Source organism: Ischnura elegans, chromosome 6 (assembly GCF_921293095.1).
Source record: "Ischnura elegans chromosome 6, ioIscEleg1.1, whole genome shotgun sequence".
In the NCBI taxonomy this organism is placed as follows: Eukaryota; Metazoa; Arthropoda; class Insecta; order Odonata; family Coenagrionidae; genus Ischnura; species Ischnura elegans.
The window spans coordinates 30,334,220-30,354,806 of record NC_060251.1 but is presented as its reverse complement, the minus strand read 5'-3'; the positions used below and the strand labels follow the sequence as shown (position 1 = coordinate 30,354,806).

The window sequence follows — 20,587 nt, the reverse complement described above, 5'->3', positions numbered from 1 at the left end:
TTGAGTCAGAATTTCGTTTCAGCAATTTAGTCAAGGTCGACGGAATAACAACCGCGCTCACCCCTACCTCAACATAGTAGTGCGTAAGCGAATTTGTCGTAAAAAGGCATTTGGAATCGTATCATTCCTCGGCCACCATTTTGAATGTCTCCCCTTCTTGAAAGCCACCATAAAAATATTTTGTAGTGGCTCATTAATGGGCCAGTTCACGACTTACATTGTGGAATGTGATAGAGTTTGAAAAAGCAAGATATCCGTAGTTTTTTCGTTTTTCGATTTGCAGCCTACTTTTTGCTATCCACTGAGATTAATCGACGGGCTTTACCATTTCGCATACAAGTTGATGACGTCACGGACTCATGCGGAGCGGATCTTCGTTTCATTTCTACTCCTCGGCCTTGTCTTCCGTCGTTCGTTGTTTTTAACAATCTTAAGAGCGAACCGCACACTCAATGCAGTTTTCTCGCTGAACGATTAAATGATGCAAAACCCTAATGAAGTCATCAACTCATGAAAAGAGGATGGCAACTAACGCGTTTTCTTACATACACATAATACCTTGCGAGCCAACATTAGAGTGTTGGTAGGGGGTGACCAATAGCTACTTTAATGAATTGATGAATTATCATAGCCTCTCGGATTAGTTTAATTATGAAATATGAATTTTCTCTTTTCTTTCACGACAATTGTAACCCCTTGTAAATGCATATTTTTATATCTCTTTTACTATTTTGTTTCTCATGACGTCTTATATATATTGGCATATTTAAATCATTATAATATAATAAAATATAATATGATATGATAGGACTCAATATAATATAATGTAATATGATATGATATGATATGATATAAAATATAATATAATATATTACAACACGATATATAATAATAATTGAATTTTATTGTATTTTACAGTACCTAGAACGACATCTGGAATTTAAGAGGAATTTAGACAGACATTGCTGCCCATCAAACTTGCCAAACTACCTTAGCACAGCTGTGCAATGATATGTACGCGCAAAAAAATTTGGGCGGCAGAATTGGACTTGTAATTCGCTCTTTTAGACTGGGCTTTTGAATTCGGCGCAAAATTAAGTAGGTCACTACTTTCTCTGATACAAGTTTTGTCCGCCAAGCTCACAAAGGAGACCTACTTTATTTTAAATTCAAATTTAAACGCAATCTTTCCTCAAGTGTTTCTGTGGTGTAGTGGTTATCACATCCGCCTAACACGCGGAAGGTCCCAGGTTCGATCCCTGGCAGAAACAGTTTTTTTCCGCTTGACTCGATTACACTGAACAATGAGCGGCTTAAGTCATTATCGTCGCTGTGTGCGGCACTGGCTGTTTATAATTTTTAAAAAGATATTCCTTCTTTGAAATATATTTAGAAGATGACGTCATCTCCAACAACTAATACGTGGAAAATGACGAAACCAAGGCAATCGAAGCTTACACATTTCCGCCTTCTAAATACGCTGCACTATTAGTCTCCTCCTTTTAAGGTAACATCTCCCTTGAAGGCGATAAAAAGTATTCCAGAATATTTAGAAACATGTGTAATTTTAATGGTCAGAAACCCTAAGCAATATTAAAAATGGAATAACAATTGAGCTCTTTAACATCACGGCAGTATCGTCAACTAAAGAAGAGGCCCAGAAAGTGAAATGTTCCATGAAAATTACTCACATATAAGGACACTTATTAGTCTCTAAAAATTTCACAATGAAGATGCGCACCTCCTCTCTTCTAAAGCCGACATATTCAAGTATTTTTCTTCTTTTTATCAATGATTTTAAGTCTGATTTGAACTGATTCTTACCTTTCTATTAAAAGTTTTATTTTTAACTCACCTATTTCAGTGAATATCGATAATGAGTGCTAAAAGAACTATGTGGTTAACATGCAGAAGCCTTTGTAGATCTGTGAACAAACGAATCGTCTAACCTCAATCCCTTTATATAGAGATAGATAAAAACACCTGCAGAGAAAAAACTTTATCTCACTACAGTTGCTACCTAAAGGGCTTTACAGGCCTTTCCTCTGATCTAACCTTCATCAAGATATACTTCCATCGACATTTTTTGATCGAATTCATTAATATTTAGACATTAAAATGGGTAGTCTTAACTAGAGATGTGCGAAGCTGGTCTCTTTAAATATTTGATGTATATGAATGAAATAACGTATGCATTTTAATAACTTTTATTGACATCCTCACTGAATGAAAAGAATCGTAGACTTATCAATCCGCGAACGACTTACACTGTGATTGGTAGAGATACAAAGATGGAAAATAATCGTAGGACTTGAGAGAGGGAAATAATATAGCGATTGATGGATAGTCGTTGCAATTCCACGCGGCAATCCATTCTTTAAAAAAAAATAAGAGTGGGATTAGTGAAGATAAAGGAAGATTTTGTAATGGAAACCTTAGTACTATTTACCTACGAATTATATTTCCTGCAGTAAATTATAATTTTCTTCAACCGAGAAATGTTTCTCTAAAATATAAGACTGATTAAGTAGATGCTCCTCGTAAATCTAAATGATCGACAGTATAGAACCTCTTTTCATGGTAAATGGACGTGGTATAAGAAAACTCTACGTATTCTAAAGTGTTGATCATGCAACCATATTTAAGCTTTTTAGTATCACCGAAGCGAGTATTTGCCTAGGGGGCCCCACTAAAGGCAAATATCATTATGTAGAACTTTAAATGTTTATGGTGATTATTTGTTTTAATTACTGCGCGAAATTCGATAAACCAAATTCTACCGCCCAACTTCTTTGCGTGTCCAGACATCAATCGACGCGGTGGAAATCTGCATCTGACAGCATCTTGACATATATTTAACACCAATAGATAATCCACGAATATCGCGAAAGATGATCCTGAAATCAGCCTCCAAATGTGTGATCATCCGACGCGCATTTAAATTGATTTACAAACGTCGCCACTTGCTTCGCTGACGGAGCAAGTGTTTCGAGTTTCACGGGGATATAAGGTATAATTAGGGGTTTTAACCGAAATTTATTTACGTGACGAAGTGATCTATCAAATGCATAACGTTTCAATACCATTCCTTGCAATTAAAAACATTATATTGGAAGATATTGGGAAAAAAGTGGATCGCATTGCACTCATCACCGCACCACAGACATTTTTGAAAACCGATTACAATGCGACTGAAGTGGCAACAGAAACTATATGAGATGGAATTGGATCTTCTCGATGCAGTCCCCTTGAGGGAATCAGAATCAGAATGCAGAATTCTTTGAGTATACACACAGGCTTCATCTACTACCTTGGCACTATAGCCTTTTGTAAGCTTTTTTTCTCCATTACAATCTTCATCCATTCCTCTCTCTTAATGACCTTCTCTCTCTCTCTCTCTCTCTCTCTCTCCATCCTATTACCTTCAAAGTGGCAAAGTCTGCTTCCACTCCGTCTTACCATTTTAGGCACTGACGTCTTCTTCTTTTTACATTATGTATTTTTCCCTCCCAAAACTCTTTTGGCCAATTTCTCCTCCTGCATTCCAATATCCCATCAATCTGAGTGTCTGTGACTTTCTGACTGTCTGAGTGTCTGACAAATTTCACAGTATCTTGGCCTTCTATGAGATCGTCAAGTTTTTCATTCCACCGTCTTCGCAAAACTCTATTTTCTTGTATTAGTCCAAAATTTTCTTTAGGATCTTTCTCTCAAAAGAGAAGAGGATATAGAACGATATGCATATAATATGCGGCTCATAATCATGGAATGAGACCGCGAAACTGGGGACCATGATGTGATGATTTAATTTGAGTGATCCACTGAAACAGTCCTGGGACCACGATGAAACCGACAATCGGCCCATCGAAAGGGAAATTTAAATTTCACACTCGAGCGTCCATGGAGTCAACGGAGCGGCTACAAGTATCACCGCCGCGGCTATGGACACAATGGGAAGAAAGTCCTCCTTCGGGGAACCAGTAGCACAGTGCCTCTCCAGAAACCGCTAAAAATTACCTTTTTGCCTTGATATACGAGCGCCGAGAATAACAAAAAATAACGTCAGACAGAAAGAGAGCAATAAACTTTGAGCGAAAGACCGAACCGGACTCCTGGCGGCGGGGAAGGGAACTAAAAAATAAGAAAAAATAATCGAGGAGAGCTTAATCGTCAAAAACCGGCGACGCGGACTAGAGTGTAAAAAAATGTAAAGAAGAAAAAGACGTGGTCCTCGCTCTCGGAAATAAATTTCGTCCTTGCTTTTGAATATCGGGATAGTGGTCTCCAAGCTTAAAGAGGAACGTAGAAAAAAATCATCTTAATGGTGTCGTCGGGAGACACCTCTCAGTGAGGCTTCGCAGCCGTGGAAGACTTGTTATTTTTTCTCACCCGTCCGTCTCCTTAATAATACCTCCCAAAGTTTGGGTTGAATGGTGGGAGGTACGGTCTCCATCGATAAGAGGGACGAGCAATAAGTTTGGAGACTGGGAATAGTAAGAGGGACCATGTCCATCTGCAGCAGGAAGGCCATTATTGCACGGGGGGTATTGGGGAGGGTCACAGGCGAGCATAGGTACACCCTCATAATCACCCTTGCCCCCCCTCCCTAACCCTGGGGACACACACAAACAAGAAAGGGGTAGTGGCCCTTATTACAATCCCCTGCCCCTTGTAAAAAGGCTGACCAACTTGCTGGACCGGTTCTCTGGATTTACGCGGCACTGGACTATGAGGCCGTAAAGATTTCGGAGCCTTGGTTGTACGGGGTGGAGAGGTGAAAAAAATGTATGCAAAAAAAGCGAGGGAAGCGAAGGAATAACCCTTAAAAGATCCGAAGGGGTAGCTTCTGGACTCTCCGGAGTCGGCGGGGTGAAGCTATCAAAACTCTCCCCGCGTTATAGTCCGTCCCCAATACACTTGCCCCCCGCGGAGTTGAGCCAGAAAGGGTCACCCCGTGGGTCGGGGAAGGCTCCCCTGTCCCTGGGAGGCATCCCGCCCTTGCTTCGGACCCTTAGGGGCTAGGGTAAGACCCCTGACTAAACAATCCGGGCTTCGCACATTGCAAAACACTCGGCCCTCGTCCCGAGACGCCGGGATGGCAAAGTGCAAGTCCCGTACACTCCCTGACACTCCTCCTCAAGCTTTATTCACTTGTCGGGCTATTTTTTTTTATCTCTCCGTACTCCTCCTCTTGCAGACAGGCCCATTGGGTTCCCCTTTACCCCTCTTCCCCTCAAAGATGACACAACAAAATGCCAGTGATTTATTGCTTCTCGAGTGCGGCTGGTCGCGCGCTTTGTCTGTTGCTTCTGCTAGTCTCCGAAGACCCCGGCGTCCTATTCAACCCTATGCCGCTATGCAAGAACCGGGTATGAGTGCTGTGGTTGGATCACTAACGTGAAGGGCCAGGGTTCGAATACAGGCAGCTGTCGAGATCATTTGGTGATATCCCCAGACGCGGTATCTATGTGGTGAAAACTTTAATTGAAGACCGCGTTCACATTCTGAGCTATATTCTTTCACTGATATATCAGTCTCAAATCGATCTGAACTCTCAAGTATTTCAATTTTCAAGGGAGATGATTCGAATTGCATTAAAAATGAATTCTAATCAATTTGCCTGGGCTAGACGTAAAGGTTATTTGTATTACCTAATGAATTTTATGTGCCTCTATGTCCATGAAAAATTTCCATTTAGTTACGCCTTCGACAATTAATTTTACTGGCATAACAACACAGACTGAAATATCGATCTCAGTAGACGAAATCATTCAGTGTAGTCAATACGATGGAATGCTGGTCACTAAGCCGCCGCGGGAGAAGTTTAAATCTTACAATTAGTCTCCCCTACTTACATATATTTTAATGCGGAAATTAAATTGAAAGGATAGTGAACTTCGAGGTGAAATATCTGTCGTATGAGATCCAAGTATTTTATCTTTTAATTAGCCATCACATCCGAATATTACGAATTAAGGAATAAAATTTTTAAATTACGCAATTTCCTGTGGACTTAAATGGAGTTCAATTCTAAAAGTCCTTCACAGGATGGCACTATTACCTCTTCGCGGAAGGGAAGAAACCACCTTGGTGTCACGAATATAATTCCTGCTGATCGTGCGAAGCATCCTGACGGAGTTTGATAAAAACTTGCCGTTTCGACTTATACATAAATTAAATGGGGCGTTGGAAACCATCTTTGGCAATTTAACGATAGTAACAATTTATTTAACACAAACAGGTAACACCAACTACAAATGTTATAATAATGTCAATCACGGAGTACCTACTTAAAAATAGTGACATTATGAAATAAGTAAAAAAATTACTAAACGAAGATATTATAAAGAAGCATCCTAAGTTAGTAGTCTACTATTAAGACTTAAAATGGCAACCTGGATTATTCTCTAGAAAGATATTAGCCGTGAATGTCATCTGGTTAAATGGCTCGAGCCTGACGTCCACCCTTCCGAACCTACATCGAAAAAGTGGAGTGTGTCTAGTTCCACGGGTAGGGACATTAATATTAATAAAGCTTAAGAGATAGTTACAGTCAACTGCCCGATTCAAAATATTTCTCCTTGCATAAAGAGGAGAAAAAGATATTTTTGAGTAAGTATTCTTTATTTAATTTATCTAAATTTAAGTTCGCCAGCCCGAAAATAGCACATTTTAAAACCTTTGCAGCTGAGGAATCTAATGAATACCCCTGTCCTGGATAGGGTCAACTTACCCTGGCGGGACTACAACCCGCGACCATCCCCTCAGAAGCCGGCTAATTTCTTCCCAAGTAATTTCATTTTTAAAGGAAATAAACTTTTTCAAATAAATTATAGCCTAATTATTTAAACAGCCTTGCACCCTTTCAATATACATTAGCGGATGAAATGATTATCGTTAAATTTGAATAATGACTTGAGTGGCGCAAAATTACCCAAGTTTTCGACGAAATCATTGAAAATCAATAGGATAGTTTCCTTCATCAAAGAAAACGAAAGGCATTGATTGCGATTCGTTACCCATAATTAGTGTATTCATTATGTAGAAAGTATTTGTTTTAAGAAATCTCAGTTTAGGCGAATAGTAATGGTCAATTTTAATCTCATTTGAAAAAGGACAGATTGGCGCCCATGCGATGCCACTCTACGTGACGTCACCGGGACCTAGATTCTATACGAGTAGTCAGGCGTTTTACATCGTCTTAGATTACAAATGCATGCATGAGGGACAGAGCTCAGGGGAAAATTTCTTAATGATCACCTATTAAAGTTGCCTATGGTCGGGAAGTTTCCTTCGTTTGATAGGGTATTAATAATCCTTATTTAAGCCAAGCGCTACCTGCTAACAGGATAGTCTGCTACCTGCTAGCAGCCGGCATCAGCAGCCTGCGCCTAGTGGCGCACATGTCCTCACCCCAAGGTCACCTCACTTTGCGGCAGCGGGAACCAGAACGACATCACACAGAGGTTTCCCAGCATTCATACTTAGCCGTCGCGTTTTCGCGCGCTTGAATATTTTCCCTTTTTATTTAATCGCGAAAAATAGATATCGTCATTTAAAAATCTAAAAGCGTGAGATGCGTACTCCAGGAGTAATAATCTTTCGAATTAAGCAAAAAAAAAATAATGGGAAACCACCCTATTCTATAGTTCGTATACGACTACTCCATCGTCTTCCCAGCATTGGAATCAGGCTATTGGTCCCGGAATTCTACCGCAAGCTCTAATTGGTGAAATTTCACTTTCGCTATCGGAGGAGCAGCCCGAATTCGCCACCGCGCCTAATGCCGCCAAATGGGCCGGAACAGCGCGGGGTGTCAGTAGATACGTGGAGCTACTATTGCCGCAGAAAAAGGGTGAATGGGACGAGCCTTTCACCGAAAACGAAACGAAAGTGGAAGCGAAGGAACTCGGAGGTTGTCGACTCGAAGGATTTCGAGGGGGAATCCGAGACGTTTATTTTTTCAGTCTATTTTTCCTGATAGCTCCCTACAGTTATCACGATGTCTATTGTTGTCCACAGAATTCACCACGATAGAAATAAAAAAGTTTAAATCCATAAGAGCAACGAGGCCGACTTGAGCTTCAGAGGAATATGCAAGGTGAGGCTACATAACTTCCTTCTTTTTCAAAACTTAATAAAACCCTTTAACCTTTGAAAATGACATAATGTATTGTCGAAACCTGGGTCGGTTATTAAAACTTCTGTGGAACAAACAACGTTGTATCTTTATCATTTTTCCCTAATAAAACCCATTTAATGAATTAGAAAATTTCAACTAGTTTTTGGTAATGTAGGTGCATATCTAAAATTCTCTTTAAACAGTTTTGAAAGATCAAATCAGGTAAGTTACGTCCCCCGTTCTCCATGCACGAAAAAAAACCGATTTCTGGCATTTGTCATTACTCTTGCCAGCAAAAAAGGCGTTATGCTGGCAATTTGTTCGTGGATATTGGTGCGAAAAGCTTGCAGGGTCCTCGGACGGTTCATAAAACACAGGATTTAAAAATCCCCGTAGATAAAAAGTCACCAAGTCGAAAGGCCACTCCAAATCGCTTCTCAAAAATTGCTCAAAATTTCCCACTGAGAAAATTGGGCCTCAACGGCAAACGCACGCTTCTAACTGTTCCAACGAATGATGGCAACTGTGCTTGGCGGGAACAAAACTTTATACTTATGTCTCTTAAACAACACCATGAACGTTCCGTTACAATATCAGCAGACTGAATGGCGTTCATATAAAAAATGAAATCATTTTGCCCCACTACAGCGCAACTATTTCGCAGTCCAACCGAAACTTACGTTCTCTGGATGCCCAGAATGCTGTAGATGAAACGTGTGTGAAGACTAAGGGCAAATTACGTAAAAGTAAAGCGAGCACATGGCAGACTGAATGACCACTATATCGATTAGAAAAGGTTTTCACGGGTTTCAATCCGGGCGAGAGTCTCCATTTTCACCAAGGTAATTTCATCCCGGCGCGGCGTCGGAATCAGCCTACTATCAACGGAAAGAGCCACGGATTAACGTCCCATCCGACTGACGAAGCGCTGTACTTGAATTGCCCCTCACAAAGCACCCAAGCAGGGATCGAGTCACTGAAAAATCTCGGCCATCGCTGGCATTTGAACCCGGGCCCACTGGGTAGGAGGCCAACACAAGAGCCACCACATCAACCCAGAACTCCAATTATCCCTTATTTACTTTCACGCCATGCATTTTGATTGTTATCGCAGTTCAACATTATATCAATCACATTTATGGTGGATAGAATACAAAACTAGCAAATTTCACCATTGAATTTTTACTTTTGACATTTTTTTCTCAATACAACGAAAAAATACCCTTATAAAATGTCCAATATTTTGAACACATTGGGCAATTTATTTATTTTTTTCTCAAGTGAAACCAAATCCTCTTTCGACTTCTTCACTGTTTGCATTTCCAACATTACACTAGAATTAACCGTTGTTGGATACAGATAAAAACGCAGTGGTAGTAGGCAGAAATATAATTATCTTTTAACCGCAACGACGTATACAAAGACCGTTTCAGCAAACTCTCATTTCTCAATTTTGAATTCGTTCAATTTACAGCATAATATTCCACTTTCAAACCAGGTATGTATGTAGTTCAATGAAACAAAGAATTCCTATATATCGTATCCCAGCTAGCACATATTATATTATATTTGATGATTTTCCTTTTACTTTTTAAAAAATAAGCTTGGATTTGAATACATTAACAGAAAGAAATAATGCAAAAATTTTGAGCTGCAGATCAATTACAATGCTTTTAATTGAATTAAGCTTGAACCTGAATGCATAGAATTTAAGGAACGATACCAAAAGCTTTATATGCTGATCAATAACAAAGTATGGGATAAAAAACGGTAAAAAAAAACATTTTTTTGTCTTATTGAGGCTATAGGGATTTGCTTTCTTCGAAGCACTAAATTTAATGCAGTATTTATTGTTTATTCCGAAGTACAAATGAACCATTGCTTGAAAATGTTGATTACCGTCTCAGAGCAGAATAACCTCACTTCCGCGGTTGCATTACTGACGATATGATTTTTTTTTTACCTCTGAGATGCCTTCTCACCAAGGATCTTAGTAATAGTCTTAAATCTTTTCGGGGCAAGATCCCATTCCCACCATGGCTAATTGAGTAGACATTGGCTCTTGAGGATTAATTTTATGTCCTCCGTGCGCGCAAGGGAAAAAAGCATGAGTTATGCTCTGGGACCGAATCCGGGACCCTGCCGGGGAGGGCCGTAACTGTCATCCTTAAACCCACGGAGAATTTTAACGATCGCGCTGCGTGACTAAAGGGTTGCACGGGCGGATTGGGATCCCGACCTCACCATCTGGCATCCCCGCGCGCTCTCTTTCAACCGTCAATGGGCAATTATTTCTCTTGGACTCTCAAGTACGGCTCCCATGCTGAGACTGTGGAAGTTCCTCGGAGAGACGAAGGATTTATCTATCTAGATCGCACCGAAGAATACGCAAAATTTCGTAATTTTCCACGCTTCCATGAAAGGGAGTAGGCCCTATAGTGAATTGAAGAGGGAAGTGCTCGTAGGAAGAGGAGGCTCCCAGAATGCTTCTTAAGTACTCCATGGAAACCTACCTTAATAAATTGGTATAATACTCTAATGATAATCAAACTTATGCTGATAAGCTTTCGGACACAAACGATCCGCTATTGACAATGAATTGAAGAGTCTGATTTGGAGTAAATCGCTTCAAAGTGCTTAAACATGGACGTTGAAGAAGAAAGATGATGAAAAGATATGAAGAAGATGAGAAGAGTCTGGAAGCGCACGAGATGTGGATATGGAGGAGGATGGAGAAAGTGAAGTGAACGGATAGGAGGATGAATGACGCTAAATGTTGTGCTCAACGTAGTAGGCGAGGAGAGAAGCATTTTAGATGAGATACGGTGAAGACCGAGGAGGGAGTTTTGTACGGAGGGAGTTTTGCCGGTGGGAAGAATATTAAGCAAGCGAGGAAGGGGAAGATATAGAATAGGATTGTCATATAGAATTAAAGGGGATAGGCATTATTGTGAATTGAATTGAGTAGGGTGGTTTCCTATTTTTTATTGCCTAAATCGAAAGATTATTACTCCTGGAGTACGTATTTCACGCTTTTAGATTTTTAAATGAAGATCTATTTTTCGCTATTAAATGAAAAGTGAAAATTTTAAAGCGCGCGTAAACGAGACGGCGTCCTTTATGGTCTGCAGCGACTCCATGAACGCCCTGCAGGCCATTTCCAGTTTTTCTCCCTGTCACCCGATCGTCCAGGAAATTCAAACTAAACTACTTTCCCTTGATCGGAAAAGAGTGAAAATCCGTTTTCTGTGGGTTCCTGGACATGTGGGTATTGCTGGAAATAAGAGGGCCGACTCGGCAACGAAGGGAGCCAGCGAGGACGACGTTGCTGCCTCTGTGCTGGTACCATACGAGGATTTGAAGGCGACCATGAAAAAGGTAGCCCTAGAAAAGTGGAAAGAGACCTGGCGCTCTCTGACTGGGAATAGACTACGCACAATCAAGCCGGTAATCTCAGCGTGGCCCACGTCTGTCAGGAGGAATCGCAGGGAGGAGGTCGCAATTGCACGATTGAGAATTGGGCACTGCGCTCTCACCCACTCGTACCTCTTCACTGAAGAAAGAATTCCACCCCTATGTGATGTTTGCGACTCTCCCATTACTGTGAGACATCTCCTGACAGAGTGTGAGAAATACCGTACTGTGCGCCATCGGCTGAACATCGGAGGAGACCTAGGGCACATTCTAGGAGACGACCCTGATAGTGTCAGCCGAGTGATAAAGTTTTTAATGGAGACCGGGCTAATTAACAGTGTTTAAATTCCAACCTTTTTATAATCTGACTACCCGTTTTATTTCAAAACTTTTATGAATGTTTAAATGTTTTTTATGTGGCTTTTAAAATTTTGATTTTATAGTTTGTCAGTGGTGCAAAGGACCTTAGTTGTCGAGGCACCCCAAAAACAAAATACTACTACTACTACGAGACGGTTAAGTGTTAATGCTGGGGAAAGCCCATGTGACGTCATTCTGGTTCCGGCTGCCGCTGTGTGAGGCCACCTTGGTGCGAGGCTACGAGCCCTGCTACGTTTCAGGCTGCTAGCAGGTAGCCCTTGGCTTAAATAAGGATTAATAAAACCCTATCAAACGAAGGAAACTTTCCGACCATGGCCAGTTTTAATAGGTGATTATTAAGACATGTTTCCCCGAGTTCTGTGCCTCATGCATGCATTGGTAATCTCAGACGATGTAAAACTCCTATCTACTCGTATAGAAACTGGGTTCCTGTGACGTCACGTGGAGTGGCATCGCATGGGCGCCAATCTGGCCTTTTTCAAATGCGGTTAAAATTGACCATTGCCATTCGCCTAAACTGCGATGTCTTAAACCAAATAATTTTTAAATCATAAATACAATAATGGTGGGTAACGAATCGTTTTCCTTGATGAAGAAAACTACCCTATTCATTATGTGAGTGGAGACTGCCAGAATACTTCCTTGGAAACGTCTATGGGAGAGCAGATGGCCGGAGTAATGCACAAATGCTCCATGCAATCCCACCTCAACAGGTATAATACATTAATAATTATAATTTATTATAACGTGTTGTTCCATTAGGGGAGTTCAGTAGCCATGGGGGATAGAAGACTTGGCTGGTGATCGAGGGGCCCCCGATTCGAATCCCGAGTGAAGCCTTCCGTCACCCTCATTCAAAATCATTGAAGTGCTCGGTGGCCTGGACGAAGGAAAAGGCCCTCCTACCCTGAATTTGTGAAGTTTTCTCGCCCGTGGCTCAGTCGGGGGTGAGCTCTACCCTCACCTAACGTTACCAGTCTGCAAGTTGATTCACTGAGTTTGTGAATGTATATTAATTTATAAACTTCTTTTCAAAAACTATGCGGAGGAAGCAAAGCCAAAGGCAGGGTGCAGGATTTGTTAATATTTCTCAGATCTTGGAGGTTTGTATACAATGTAATCATGGCCCGACGATTGTGTGTCAGTTCTGCTTACGGAACACTACATTTTCATGGCATGTGCTACATCGTTGTAATAAATTTTTTTACGTTAAATTTATCTCGTTACTTTTTAAGTTACGAATGTCAATGTCGCAGTTGCTGCTCATTTTACACGCAAAACCTGTGGCAAAGCAGTTTTGTCCAGGGAAAAAACTGGAAACACAACCCTGAATGAGTGAAGTCCGCATGCCTCTGGCTCAGTTCGTGGTGAGATCTACTGTCACATATCGAAAGCAACCTTCAGGTTGAATCACTGATTGAGTGAATCAAACTAACACCGTCCTAAGTTTCAATGAGTAAACCGTACATCTTAACGTATTGAGAACCTTGAGATTATGGTTACTCCATAAAACCTAGGTTAGTTTAATATTGAATAAAGTGTGGACTATTAAAAAGGTTATTATGTTCTCATATAGTCACCATGATTGAAATATTCTACCAAATATACCCTGAGTCTATATTTTGTACGTGTCATTTCCATGAAGATTCCAACAAATGCTATTATGGCAGTATTTTTGTATTTTTTGTAATAAAACCGAACTAGAGTGAAGGATTCTTGGTAGGCTGGCAGAGAGTATGATCAATAAATAGAATGAAAGGGGCCTTATTGTGAACTGAAGGGGAAAGTATTAAAGGGAGACAAGCCGGGATAATCTTCGAATGCTTCATGTAAAACTATCTTAAGCGGTTGAATACTTTAATGATCAGGTCATTTGTATTCATACGTTACTAACTGGTGGCTCTGTCCGTGATAATGCTTTCAATGTTGCATTAGTAAGCTGTAGTTATTCATTCATCATTTGTAAGGAGCCTGCTGATCTTTTTCCTTTGATATTAAGTAAATTTTCCAAGAGACACTATGTCTCGGATCTTCAAAAAATACAAATGAATATGAATGCATTTTATCAACTGACGATTCGAAAATTCTCGACGAGCCTCTATAATGTATTACAAAGAGTATGAATGGCACCACACTTATTGGATAGACTCTTATAGCGATACGTTTTAAATGAAAGAATAACTTCGTGATTTTCACGCACACATGCAAACATACGTGAAACATAGGAAATCCTTAACTTCCTCCGGTTTCTACATCTACATCTACATCTACAAATTACCCTGCGAGCCACCTCTAGGGTGTTTGGCAGGGGGTGATCAATCACCAGCATGCAGCATGCATTTGGACTCCCACATGCACACCACACCGTCCAAGAAACGTCCTGTATAATAGCAAACTATACTACTATATGCTGTTAGAAATAGAATATAGAATAGAAATTCAGAAACATGCAGTAAGTTTTACATAGGTTAGTAGGCTACACTACAAGTAAGGTTTAAATGTATTCGTTAACGACGTATTTTGTTTTAGTTGCTACATAAAATTGACTCTTTTAGATTGAAACCGGTAGATGATAGTAGATACCTAACATAAATTTTTAAACAGATCACATATATTTCTCGATCAAAAAAGTAATACTGAGATGATTATTGGTACTGGCACGCATAAATGAAATTTTTAGTGAGTCAAACAAAAATTGCTGCCGATCAAGATTTAAGATGAATTGCAAGAAGAAATATAATGCCATACATCCCGTATCATAACTTCTAGGTGCATTTTAATCATTCTTCATCATTCTAAACGTGGCTTAGAGAAAAGGGGAAGGTTTTTCAAGAGATGTAGAACATGTAGATAGAAGTTGGGAAAGAGATACTCATTCTCTTATTTTTACCAATCTACAGGTCTTGTCGGCGAATGGGAACTAGGATTTTCTAAACAATATTTCACGATGAAAATGCAAATTTATTATTTTTTTACTTTTAGTATGAAAGGAAAGAGATAAAAAATGTCAATTCATATGTAAACTTGATATATTTAAACATTAGAATAAAATATTCTGACGCAAGCCTTTTTCCCTCTTTCTACTGTAGCAATTGTTGTCGTCTAGAATACGGTCGCGCGGTCTTTTATCTACATCAACATAATACCCTGCGAGCCACCTCTAGGGTGTTTGGCAGGGGGTGATCAATCACCAGCATGCAGCATGCAATTGGACTCCAACATGCACACCACACAGTACAAAAAACGTCACGCATACCAACAAATTATACTACTATATGCTGTTAGAAATAATAATAAAATTAAGAAACATGCATTAAGTTTTCCAGAGGTTAGTTGGCTACACCACAAGTCATGCAATCTATTTATGAGTTCTATCGCTGCCGTTATTATCTCTTATCCATCGTGGAAAAAATGACATTCTGAATCTGTCTGTTCTACAATCTATCTCTCTTATTTTATTTAAATGATCTGATCTTCCGTAGTATGTTGGCGTCAGTAAGATATGGTTAACTTCGTCAGAAAAGGCACTGCTTTTGAATTTATCTAAAAGGTTTAGTCTATTTTTCAATCTACTTTTATGATCGCGCTGAGATTGTCCTTTGCCTTGCTCACGTCATCAGTCTCAAGCATAGCGATTCTAATCATAAGGCGTGACCGACGTGTGCAGGAAGTTCAATGGACATAACTTTTTACGTCATTTTATGACTGAATTGCTTCCGGGTATTCTGAAGACTTTCCGAGTCATAACAAATGCGAAATCCCTCATTTTTTTAACGATTAAAAAAAATCTCATTAACGGCATGCTCTCTTTTCCGAGTGAGCGAACACCGTCCAACAGTATTTCTTGGAATTTGTGCTGACTTTTGAGTTAAAAAAATATCTAATTGTTTTGTTGAAAAAATAAATAACTGCGATGTTTGCTACTTTACTTTGACATGATTTTATATTCATCAACATCTAAATAATACTCTTCGAGCCACCTCTAGGGTGGTCGGGAGGGGGTTATCAATATAAAGCATGCCGCATGCAAGAGAATTCCCACATGAACACCACAAGATCATAAAAATGTTACGCATAATAAAGGTAATCCTTCCCAACTACTTATGACGGCAATCTACCTATTTAGTGGGAACATGATAAACATGCTGTATGAAATACTAGGAAAATAAACATGAGGTGTTCTCCTTAAAATATTGACACCAACAGCAACAATAAATACGAGGTAAAAAGTCTCCTTTGAAAGCAGCTCACAAATAGAGTGGTTTCATATTATTTTTTTATTGCCTAAATCGAAAGATTATTACTCCTGGAGTACGCATTTCACGCTATTAGATTTTTGAATGTAGATATCTATTTTTCGCGATTAAACGAAAAGTGAAAAATTTCAAGCGCGCGAAAACGCGACGGGTAAGTAGGAATGACGGGAAAAGTCCGTGTGACGTCGTTCTGGTTCCCGCTGCCGCCCTGTGAGGTGACCTTGAGGCGAGGCTTGAGCGCTGATACGACGCAGGCTGCTAGGAGGTAGCAGAGTACCCTGCTAGCAGGTAGCGCTTGGCTTAAATATGGATTATTAATACCTTATCAAACGAATGAACCTTTCCGACCACAGACAATTTTAATAAGTGATTATTAAGAGATGTTTCCCTGAGCTCTGTGACTCATGCATGCATTGGTAATCTTAGACGATGTAAAACTCGTATCCTCTCGTGTAGAAACTAAGTCCCTGTGACGTCACGTGGAGTGGAATGGCATGGGAGCCAATCTGGCCTTTTTCAAATGAGGTTAAAATTAACCATTGCCGTTCGTCTAAACAAGTATTTCTAAAACCAAATAATTTGTATATTATGAAAACCCTAATGGTGGGTAACGAATAGCAATCAATGCATTTCGTTTTCTTTGATGAAGGAAAGTACCCTATTGATAAGTTCTTCTTGAAATCTCGGCTGATTCAGATTTTCCACAGTCATGGATATCACAATATGGTTACCCCTAATGATTGGCACCGCTATTTTTCAGAGTATGGAAAACGTGACGCGGTAGATAACTCGAGAATAACTCTCAACGCCCAGAGGACGATGGCAGAGTTAGCCATTGAAACAAAGCGACCTACATTGTTGGGAGGCTGGAAAAAGGGGGGCCATGGAATAATGACGGCTCTCAACTAGAAAGAGAGAATGTCTGTTAATAAAAGAGTCCGTTTCCCAACTTTGAGCACACGATGTAAGTCCATTCTCCGTAGTAGTATATGGAATCCACTCAAAGAAAGAAGTATTTCAGTGTACCCCTTGCAGTGCCCAGCGATTGTATAATAAGAGCCATTCGTAGCAATATTTATTAATTTCAATTTCTGGTGATTATATTCCATAGCTTCTTCATCTATTATCCAGATATAAATGTGAATATGGCCATTTGGCATCCACACGCTTGCCGCGTCCCTCCCGCGAAATTGGGGGTTGCAAGTTGGTGCAGGATTTCACTTTAGATTCGCAATATAGAAGCTTCATAGAACGACGTGGTATAAGTCAATTAGCGTAAGTATCTAATTTTTCTCTAGGTTCACGTAAAAAATTGGCAGGAAATAGGACCCGCTATTTTGTAATATATCTATGGTTAATGAAGAAACAAATAATTGAAAACCCTTCAGATAAAAAAAGAAGTTTTAGAAGTTTTAATTGAGATGGTATAACATTTTTGTCAATAAAACCATTCATGAAACCAATGCACGAGGATAAAGTTAGAGAAAAAATCGATGTTGGTCGTTTTTCGCTAAATTTGTTCAACTTTGACTTAAAATATATCGTTAACGTGAGGGCGCAGGAAATAAATAACCTGGCAAATTATGTGCAGTTTATTTGGAAATATGTACGCGATGTTTCAACTTCATGGCCCAGAAAATCGTTTTTGAGGTTTCTGCCAGCTCATTTTGATTCTACCCACTGTGCGTCGGCTCAATAGATCAGCTCAACTGGTGGAAATCTCTCGAATCGAAGCACTCGTCCACAACTAGGTAATAATTCTTGCAACTAGTCCACTGTGAAAGCCTACGATCCCATATAGGCTCACATATGGATATTGAATTGGCCATATTCTTTCGAAATTTATGGGTCTCTGAAGATTCGCATTCGAATTGATCGTGAATTTGTCCTGCAATTAAGCGTGAAATATTTAAAATAAATTATTTTTATCCGCACCTTAATAATGCCTTAGTAATCGGTCACTACTCCGTCGGTTAAGAAGGTGAAGACAACCGGTGCTGTAGTGACCGAAAATATAGAACGTACGTAGTGGAAATCTCCATTCTCACTCTTTAATAAATTTTCATTCGGAATGCTTTGGCTCGCTTGAATTTCAGTTTAGGCCACAAAGAGGTCTTATCAGATGTCTCATTCGCATCCAAATCGGCATTTTCCTTGCCTTTTACAACCCGTCCAACCGTCCCAAACAGCCCTTACCATTGAGTAGCCAGAAGCGGATACAGAAAAAACTCAAGGGGGGAGGGGGGGCGCAAAAGATACCTTGAGTTACCTTTAATTTTATCGCAATAAAACTAATCAAGTCATATTCAGAGTGTAAGAAGGTTTTAACTAAAGTTATTACGTAAAAATACAAAACAATGCCATATTACGATATAAAAAAGTTAAAATTGTGGTACTGCATGGTGTAGCAATACGGGCGGCCCCTCAAGGGGGGCGCGCGCCCCCTGCGCCCTCCAGCTGTATCCGCCACTGTGACTAGCGTTCTTTCCCTTTCACAAGCCGGGGAGGGCAAATTTTCTTTTTGTGAAACAACCTCTTCAAGCCTCGCAATAGCCGTGATCGTATAGTGGTTAGTACTTTGCGTTGTGGCCGCAACAACCCAGGTTCGAATCCTGGTCACGGCAGTGTTTCAATCACTGAAACGGCATGAGGTGATTTTTTTTTCTCCTCTCATTTTTCTCGCCGGTTGCTTCCATTCTTTTAGGAGATACATAATAGAATTCTTTCTACTTTTTATACTTTTTGAGACTGTTTTCGCGATTTTTAAACTTTCTACAGACACTTTAGAGGCTCTTGTAAAAAAAAATGCATACTCTGTCTCTAGCACTGAAACGGCACGAGGTGCTCTTTTTTCTCCTTCCATCTTTTTGGGCGGCTGCTTCCGTTCTTTTAGGAGATGAAAAAAAACTGATTCTATCCATTCAATCCATCCATAAATATCCATAAAATAAATCCATTCGACATTCATCATTTTCGGCAGCGTCGCATTAAGAATGCATGGTATCGCACGTTTAACACGAATTCGCTTATCATGGTTGTAGCACGACTGCGTCTATCGCACAACGATTAATTTCTATTTGTTCAAGCTATCTTTCTACGCTACCACTACTAACCAAATTAGCAAAAATCTCACGTTACTTTTTATACTCGTATACATGGAAAAGACAAAGAAGAATATTAATCAATATATTCATGAATTAAACTTGCTCCTCAAAAGATAACAATCATTTTGATTTTCGATCGCGGCATTTTATCACCTCTATTAATTATTATGATTTTATTATTATCTATCTTTTATATACAATAGCTCAAAGGAAAGTCATCAAATTGCGCAAAAGGGTAAATTATAATCACTAATTATTTCTATGGTTTCCAGCCGGGTTAGACTGTCCATTTTTTCCTACGTTTCGAGGTGCTCCGTGATGACAAGGAACGCATCGAACCAAGAAACCAACGGGCTGCATAGAGTAGACCCAATTCCATCCCATAAAAGACTGACTTATGTTGCCGCTTCGGTCGCATTTTAATCGGTTTTCTAAAATATCCGCGACGCGGATTCAATGTATTCATGAATTAAACTTGCATTGCGCGCGCGATCCACTTTTTTTGCAATATTTTGCATTATGATACTTGTAACTGCGAAGAAAAACATTGAAAAGTTATGAATTTCATAGATCACATCATCGTATACATAAATTTCGGATAGCACCCTAATTTGTACATTATTTCTCCGTGAAACTCGGATCATTTTGTCCGTCAGCGACACGAGTGGCGACTTTTTTAACCCATTTAAATGCGCAGTGGGTGACCATACTTTTAACGGCCGACTTGAGGATTATCTTTCGTAATAGTCTTGCACGAAATGCTGATGAGAATCTCACCACGTCGGGAACCCGAGAAAACCTTACTCAGTATATTTTTCGGGATAGCACCAGATATTTCACTAAATTGTACTCCCTGACACATAGACCTCTCACCTACACCTCGCACGAAATGCGAATTACACAAAACTTTTAGGGTCCCATATATTGTACATCTACATCTACATAATGCCCTGCGAGCCACCTCTAGGGTATTTGGGGCAGGGGGTGAAAAATCACCAACATGCAGCATGCAAGAGGACCGCCATATGCACACCACACGGTCATAGAAACACTAGAAAAATATACATGCTTATTCACAAAAAAAATTGCCAATGGTTAGTAATTCTTAGAGCAAAAACATGCAAGGTTAGAGCTATGAAAAAACATGCAATGAGTGATCCTAGCGAGCGATGCCATTAATCCTATCAATTGAGACAACGTTGCTATCCTTAATAGTACGAGGGAAGAATGAAATTTTAAATCTCTCTATTTTGCAGTCTATTTCATTTATTTTATTCTCATGATCGCGTTTACTATAGTACGATGATGAA

The 20,587-nt window shown here is 39.8% G+C and overlaps 2 non-coding genes across 2 annotated transcripts; both read left to right on the top strand.

Annotated features, from left to right (window-relative positions):
* Window positions 1–1,198: 1,198 nt before the first annotated feature.
* Window positions 1,199–1,271, top strand: Trnav-aac. The gene has a single exon. It is a non-coding gene; the product is annotated as a tRNA-Val (tRNA).
* Window positions 1,272–18,725: 17,454 nt separating this feature from the next.
* Trnah-gug lies at window positions 18,726–18,797 on the top strand. The gene has a single exon. It is a non-coding gene; the product is annotated as a tRNA-His (tRNA).
* Window positions 18,798–20,587: the final 1,790 nt, after the last annotated feature.